This window comes from Podarcis tiliguerta (genome assembly GCF_965153285.1).
Source record: "Podarcis tiliguerta genome assembly, chromosome: 1".
In the NCBI taxonomy this organism is placed as follows: Eukaryota; Metazoa; Chordata; class Lepidosauria; order Squamata; family Lacertidae; genus Podarcis; species Podarcis tiliguerta.
In genome coordinates this window covers 29,919,170-29,927,500 of record NC_139534.1, presented here as the reverse complement: position 1 = coordinate 29,927,500, position 8,331 = coordinate 29,919,170, and the positions used below count along the sequence as shown (strand labels likewise).

Genomic DNA, 8,331 nt, shown 5'->3' with positions numbered 1-8,331 from the left:
CTTTTTTGTCCCTCACACCAGAAGCTTCAGGCAATTTTCCCTCACATTTAAATAGATCGCACATTTAAGGCTACTTAAGGAAAATTATCACTTTGCATATTTTAATTGTTGTGAAGAAAGTGAATAGAAGAGGTCTGCAGCTTGGACTCTTGAGTCGGTCAGATGCTCAACTGTCTGATTCTGGAGCTCCCCACTGCTCCACTAGAGATAACCCTACAGTTCACAGCCATCCACTCGCATTTCATCAGCATGCAAATGCAGCTCCAAGCACTATAATAAGTGGGTCTTTGATATTTACAAACTAGCCGCTAATAACTAAAATGTAATTTGTTTGACATAACTTTAGATTCCCTTATCTGTCTGCTTAAAAAAAAAAAAAAACAAAAACCTTGATAAGTCCTTTAGCATTACAAAAACCTAAGATATCATCCATTCAAACCACAGCTTGCCCTATTAGGTCTGGCAGCATTATGCTCAGGAAAATCATGTCAGGTACTGTCTTCACTTTCGTTCCAGCAACACATCTCTTCAATTTCATTTTGAATTCTTTTGTTTAATTTCCCCCTCCCTCCTCCCTACTTTAATCAAATGAAATGAAATTCAAATAAGATTACAGCGAGAAATTCTTTCCATTTACCTACGGAAATATATCTATTAGTCTGATGCCACACAGAAATGGATGTTTCAGTCACTAAGGGAAGGCTATAATACTGCAATTTGCTACTTGGTGTTTCATGGGGGAAGGCGGGGGATTTTATGGTACAGAACATTACAAAGCAGAAAATCTATAAGCAGGCTCATGATTGGTTTGGTTTATCATTATGCTTTATTATGAAGCTAGTGAAAAATTAAAAATGAGATCTAATGAAAAATTTGATCAGATGTTGCACAGATTATCATTACATTTAATTAAATAGACTGAAAAAATGTTCCCCAAGGTACCATTTTTACCATATTATATTTTTCACAACTTACCAAATCTGGAAAAGTTAACCAAAAATGAAAGCCATGCTTTTGTTTCTGGAAGCCTAGACCCCGGAAGTATATCAACAAGAGAATTTGATTAGAGAGGCATCACTTGTGCTAAATTACAAACAATTATGTGCTGCCTTTGGCTGTTGTATCTTCAAGTACAGCTTCTAATACTGGAATGTGTCAGGTTGTTAGTATACATATGATGCCACTAATGCAGCACAGCAGCAATCTCTTTATTTGCTAAAATGCACTATCCATCAGCTTACTGGGACCGGGGCGGAATCACACACAAAAAATTCTAAAACCTGTTAACCATCAAAGTAGGTGGAGCTCTCCTCCTTCCACACATGATATTTAAATGTATTTCTAACAGGAGATAAAAGAAGCTGCTTACAAACACCATTTCCATGTGTCCAGGCAGCCTCACTTAGTACATACACAGCCAGGTTATAATGTGCAGTTGGAGCAATTGCACCAGGGCCCATGCCTGCAAGGGGGCTCAGACTTTTTTTTTTTTTTTAAAAGAAGTTCTAGCCCTCCTGGAAAGAAACTTAGGAAGGAAAATGACTTAAAAGTTTTATTTACAATTAAGCAGTATACAAATTTTATTAAATAAAATAAATGTTGAAAGTGTGAGGAAAACTGTAATGTCTGTGATACAAGCAATAAGTCCCCTTTTGCAGCCATTTTATACCTCTTCTGTATTGTCACAACAGTCATATGAGGTAGGCTGGCAAGAAATGAGCAAAAACAATGATGAATTAAATGAGTTTAAAATGTGAAACTGGACATGCTCACAGCATTTTCTTTTTGTTTATCAAGCTTGTCAAGATGGGGTTTTTTGTTTGTGTTTTGCTGAGAGTTGAGAAACTCCCCAGGGTCAGAATCCAGTAAAGCATATGCCAAATAAATCTGTTAGTTGTTAAAATACCACAAGACTTTCTTTTTTAAAAAATACCTTGTTTCATTCATTCCTTTTGAGGGACCTATTTTGGGAACTCCAACAGGGCCCCCAATAACCTTAATCCAGCCTTGCACATGCTTTAAATTTAATCTCCATGTAATTTATCTCATTTTATCCTTGTAACATCCCTGATAGATAGACTAGCTGTTAGACTGAGAACTACTGACTTGTTCAAGGCCACCCAGCAACGCATGAGCACATTTTCAAACCTACGTTTTGTCACATTCAACCACAAAATAGTTGCCATTATGTCACATTGGCTCTTAGGCAAAGCCTTGCATCTCACCCCCCCCCCCCCAATTCCGTTATCAGTCCCTATCCTTGGGGTTACCTCTTACCACCTGGGCCTTCTGGACGTTATACATATGCACATTGCATTTAGGCTCCAACTCTGCCCTCCATTTAACCTCTAGGTGTATCGTTTGCAAGTTTATGTGGTTCTTTAGGTAAGAGACCTGAAATGCCCACCTTCCAGAAAAGAGTCATGACTGTTCCGAACAGTGCAGCATGAAGTTTGAATCACCTCTTTAATCCCACCTCTCTGGAAGTATTGAAATGGCAGTGGTAAGGGTGGACTGGGTATTCTTCTGGTTTGTGTGTGTCAGCATGGAAACCCCAGGGAAAAAAATGCTTGGTCACCTGGCACTTGCCCAACTTTGGTGCCACCTGTGCACCTGCACCATGACAGTTGAGCTTTCTAAATAATAAGTTATTATTTAATAGCTTTTAAAATACAACATAATTTACAACTTCTCATTGCCTATCATTGTACAATGTATTGGAACTGATGCTGAGAGATGGTAGAGCTCCTCCAATATGTGTCAGATGGGATTTCAATCAGAGTTAATTTCAGGGATTATTCATTGTCCTATGCTGGTTCCTGAGCACGTTTATCTTCTTTCCTGTGACTTGTTTTCCAGCCACTTTCAGGTGGAATCCAATGTTGTATTTCCACTCATGGAACAGCTTTTGTTCCAGCAAACTCCACTGCTAATATAAGAGAAGGGGAGGTAATTTCCTCCAGTTTGCCCTGCATTGCTTCCCCACTGTTATTCCCCTCCTCACTTTTCTGAAATGTTTTTTGGTAGTGCAAGGGGCTGCAGCGCAAAGAAGGAATTGGCCAAAATGGCTCCCCTTACATTAAAAGAGGTGTCCACCGGAAAACAAGCTATCAGAAAAGTTGCATTGGACTCCATCCTTATTCAGTGGCAGGTGCAGCACAATATTAATATTTATTATTATTATTATTATTATTATTATTATTATTATTATTATTATTAATTTGTTATTTATACCCTGCCCATCTGGCTGGGTTTCCCTAGCCACTCTGGGTGTCTTCCAACAGAACACCAAAATACAATAACCTATTAAACATTAAAAGCTTCCCTAAACAGAGCTGCCTTCAGAGTGTATATTTGCATACACTCATTCCTTCTCATTCACTCATGCTTCTTATTATCCAGCTTACACTGGACCGTAGAAAATTATCTTGCAAGTTTGAACTCACAATGAAATTTATGAGCTCTCACTTTACCATAGAAATTCACAGAGAAGGATGTGCAAGTTGAACTTCTCTTCATCCACTTTTTATATAATATATGAATTGGCTCTAAGTTGGACATCATGTCTCCTGTTTTCAATAGTTTGCCCTCTCTGATACTTTGTCTCTCCCCTCCAGATAATTTACCATTGCATGTACCTAGAACATTGTATTACATCCTTTGTAGCAGTGAGCATAACAATGCATTACAAAGAAGAGGCATTTGTTTGGGTGGGGGGAAGAGAGAGGCAGTTTCACTGCTGACTAAATCTCCTAAATAAATCCCTGTGAAATTGCCTCCTGTGAATTGCTGTCCTACTGAGGCTGGAAGGGTAGTAAGTTCTAAGGCAGTCAAGTTCATCCTATAATTTTTCATCTATTTGGTGAGGCAAGGCCAAGGACATGAGATTTCCCAGACAACTTCAGCCTGGATTTTTGTCACTGTGCTGACACCACTTCTTAGAGTGTATATGAGCAATTTGGCCTGGCACATTCAAAAGCTGAGAGTTAAAATATTTGGGGTGGTAAGTGCAATATTGGTATCTAATGATAAAATAATTAGAGCTCCTGTGTTGTTGGGCCTTCATTCCCCTTTTATATTCTCATCCATTGTAATCTCATTGAGTACTCATTTATGGAAAATGCAAATGAATTTATTATTTTAAGTGTAAAAGCTAACATAGATTGGGGGTCCAAAGAAAACTTACATAGCTTGGTCTATAAGAATGGAGGGAAAGATCAGTTGAAGATAGCAGAAATAAACTTGTGTGTTCATTGAAAGCAAATGTTAACTTTCATTGCACCATTCAGTCTACTCTGATCTAACTATGCTTCAGTATATGAGACAGTATATGTCTGCTGTGACAGTTGCTTCTCCTCGCACTTGGTGGGTCCCTATTTGTGTCAGAAAGGTTATCTGATTTATTTGCTAAATTATGTTACCATCCCCCCTCCCCGTGCAAGCCTTCTAAATTAACAGAGGCAAACAAAGTTGAAATTTGTGTTTACGTTTAGCTCAAAGAGAGTCTTCTCTGATTTTACCATTATTGTATGGTAAATATCTTGATAAATAGTTCTTCCATTTTACATAAGTAGAATTGAAAATCATCTAGAAATTATTGAGGAATATTTGCCCAGAACAGTATAAACTTTATAGGGTCAGCATACACACTATTGTGCTTGACATTTAATTCTATTTAAGCCATAGCAGGTGCTATAACCTTGCAACAGTTTGATTTCACCCTCAAAAGCACATTCCTTCATTGTCTACTGAGACGGATGGTTGCCAACCAACCATTTCCTAAATTGTGAACAAACGTATGGTTCTATTACTACTTAAGTAGTTCCATTCAAATTCCCCCCATGATCACATTATGATGGATGGGCTGCTTTTAAAAAAATATAAATATATTAGTTAACAGAAGGCTATATATAAACATTGGTAGTAAAACCACAATATCTATTACAGTAATATCTGTGATGTGGAAAAACAAAGACTGCTATGATGTAAAGCTTGGCGATAGATAAGTCATGTACAATTGGTCACTAAACAACTGTCTTTGCGGGTAACCACTACTGTCATCCCAGGTTTATAATGGAAAATCCCCATCCTTCACCTGCCCCTCAAGGTGAATGGCTTATATAAGAACAAAGATTAAGTCAGTTATAGAGGCTGGCATTTACCTCAGATCTTCTTGGGTCTCATTCTTCTGGCTCATCTAAATATCTGTGAAAAAATTCTTATTAATTTCACACACCTCATTTAGGATACATATAGAATGTTGTGATTCATGGTGGCAGGCCAGCAGACAGCATACATGGGCAAATGCTTTCAAAGCCCCCAGTAGGGCCCATAACCACCAGTTTGTAGCCACCATTGCAGCTAATGTGGTTCAGCTGGGTGGCAGTTGTGGGCAGTTGGGGATGGTGGTGGCCAGGTGCACATAGTATCCATTAACTTGCAGGCACCATCATACTAATTATGACAGCCTCCAACATACACACATCCGTTGGAGGCTAGTGTAATAAACATGGTGGCACCAACAGATAATGGTGCATAGCACAGGAGCTCAGTACTGCCATAGGTGGAGGCAAGCTGCCTGACCCCCCCAAAACCTGGAGTATGGCTTGAGAGGTAGGCCAAGCTGTTGTTTTAAAATTAACCAGTGTACCACATCACATGGCCAAACACCTAAGTACTCACTCATGCACACATTAAAGGTAAAGGTACCCCTGCCCGTACGGGCCAGTCGTGTCCGACTCTAGGGTTGCGCGCTCATCTCGCTCAAGAGGCCGGGAGCCAGTGCTGTCCAGAGACACTTCTGGGTCACGTGGCCAGCTTGATTAAGCGGCATCTGGCGAGCCAGCACCAGCGCTGCACACAGAAACACCGTTTACCTTCCCGCTATAAAGCGGTACCTATTTATCTACTTGCACTTAGGGGTGCTTTCGAACTGCTAGGTGAGCAGGAGCTGGGACCGAACGACGGGAGCTCACCCTGCCGCAGGGATTCGAACCGCCGACCTTGCGATCAGCAAGTCCTAGGCGCTGAGGTTTTACCCACAGCGCCACCCGCATCCTAACTAATGCACACATTAGTTAGCATTATATACACATAACCTCCTGTATTTAGGAAGTGATGGAATATAGACTTACTTCTACTAGAGTAGCAAATGTAGCAATGAAGATAAAAACAATATTCCCACTTATCCAGCATTCTATTTAGAGCAGAATTGCTGTTGAGGGAAGCTAAATAGGACAATAGGACCAATGGTGTCTTTGGAACTGGGACAGAATCTTATGCTTAGGCAGTTGTTCCTCTTTGGGGAAACCCATTGATTCAGGCCCTTGCCACATACCAAATATGCGGTGTCTGTTGTATTCATTTGCAATAAGGGAAGGACTAAATGGCAGAGCAATTGGTTTGCATGCAGAAGTTCCCAGGTTCATCGTGGATATCTCCAGGGCTGGGAAAAAGTTTTGTCAGCAAAGATTTCTCTGTGAACAACAGAACATTATCACCTTCTCCCTCCTTTGTGTGCCCCTTATATCTGTTCTAGGGGTCCCCCCACTCATGTGAGGGAGAAGGGGGGGGAGTCTTTTTGCACAAGCAGAACTTCTTGTACTGATGGGACTGATTATTTCAAAACCCATGAACTTGGATCCAGGATTGCAATACCTGATGTTTTGTGAAACAGGTGTGATAGAAGGCAGCATTGCCTACAGAACTGATGCAGACCTCTGGAGTATGATATTAGCACTTTTTCATATTAGTCCTCCTATTAGGCTAAGTGAAGTGATGTTGGGCAGGTTTTGAGAGTCATTAATTGTAAGATTGTCAACTATTTATCTACTGTCGGTAGGCTGTCATTTAGGGTCTTCTGTCTCAGCCACCAAAATGCCTTGAGATGGCTATGACTATTGCCATATTTTTAGTATGGATAGCTTCAAATGGCACCACATGGACACCAGAATAATGTGAAACCTCTCCAAAAAGAAAAAAGAAAAAGAAAGCTGTCATGTGAATATACCTCTAGAAATCCCACAATTGACATGGATTTGATTTAAACTGTAAACTTGGCATTGGCCATTTCTGCTTCATGTTAATCAGCTATGCAACAGAACAGTTAAATGTACTGTTTCCAAATATTTACCATGAATGATATAATTTTGCCCCATTTTGAAAATATTCTGTGTTTGTAATTGGGGCTTCGTTTGTAAGCTGAATTTGAATTTCTGGGGTGTGTGAAGAAATACTCAACTATGTGAGTCATGGTACAAAATGCACTCACCCTAAGATGGTAAAAATACACATCACACTATCAAATCTGAATGGCAGATGTCCTTAAATGGCTAAGTTTTCCCACAGTAAATTTGGAAATATTCCACACTCCTGGATTTTTTATTTTTATTTTTGGTTCCTGCTTTATCTTCTACACACTGACAGAAAAGGATCTTTTATGCTAGCAAGAAGCGAACTATTTGGCTTATGTTTGTGCTTCTAACTGCACAAGAAATGCAATAGTAGCTTCATTCATTATACAATGCAAGCCAGACTCCAGATTCTTAGCAAGCAAACAAGACTCTCCGAAATAGTTAATGGCAGAATGTGGGCTGGTGGAGGCTTTTTTCCTCTTTGCTATACTATACATTACCTTCTCTACTACAGTTTCAGAAAAGCTTTTTTAGAAAAGCAAAACCAGAAGAACACATCAGGAAACAGTTAAACCCTGCCTCCTTTCCTTGTAAATATTTGTATGCAGTATTTCTGAGCAGCTAATTTCATACATTACAAAAAGCTGCTCCTGCTTGCACAATATACACAAGACCATCTTACTTTCTGCAGTTTATGTGAATTCCTCAAGCATTAACTGGCAGACTGCAGAGATTATGGTCCCTAGGAATTCTAGTGTGAGGCAGCTTCTGGTGTCGAACTTCTGCCCAATAATTTCAAAAGCAAGCAACGCTGAGCTTCCCAAACAGAAAAGAACAGGCTTTAACAAGGCAATTTTTTTTGTTAAAGGATCCGGTTCCTAGCTTATCCTATTTCTATTGGGATTGTAAAAAAATGAGATTCACTACCCCTTGAATAGCAAGTTAAGGTCAGGTTATTGGTGTTTCTGCCCTGTATCCCTGAAATAAAAAGATGCCCCTCCAACAGTACACAGCAGGTATTTCTTGTCATAGACAGATCCAACATTTTTTCCTATGGAAATGTCTGCAGATTGGGGGAGGGGTTAGACTCCCTCAATGATAGGTGCTATAGTCTGCAAATAGTTTTCATGTCGGCAGGGCAACTGTGACTCATGCTGTCAGACAAGTGAAAAGAAAACCGCAGTCAGCAGCTATTCAG

General features: G+C 39.8%; 1 protein-coding gene across 13 annotated transcripts in view; it reads left to right on the top strand.

Annotated features, from left to right (window-relative positions):
* LOC310664653 (uncharacterized protein) overlaps positions 1–8,331 on the top strand; it is a gene marked incomplete at its 5' end in the record, with an annotated part of 413,140 nt that overhangs the window by 4,130 nt on the left and 400,679 nt on the right. Inside the window, one exon of one of the 13 annotated variants that reach the window (XR_014505019.1) lies at positions 1–278. This exon is cut by the window's left edge and continues 878 nt beyond it. The exons of the other annotated variants lie outside the window; for them this stretch is intronic. Of the gene's footprint in view, positions 279–8,331 lie in introns of those variants that run through there. 13 annotated transcript variants of the gene reach the window in all.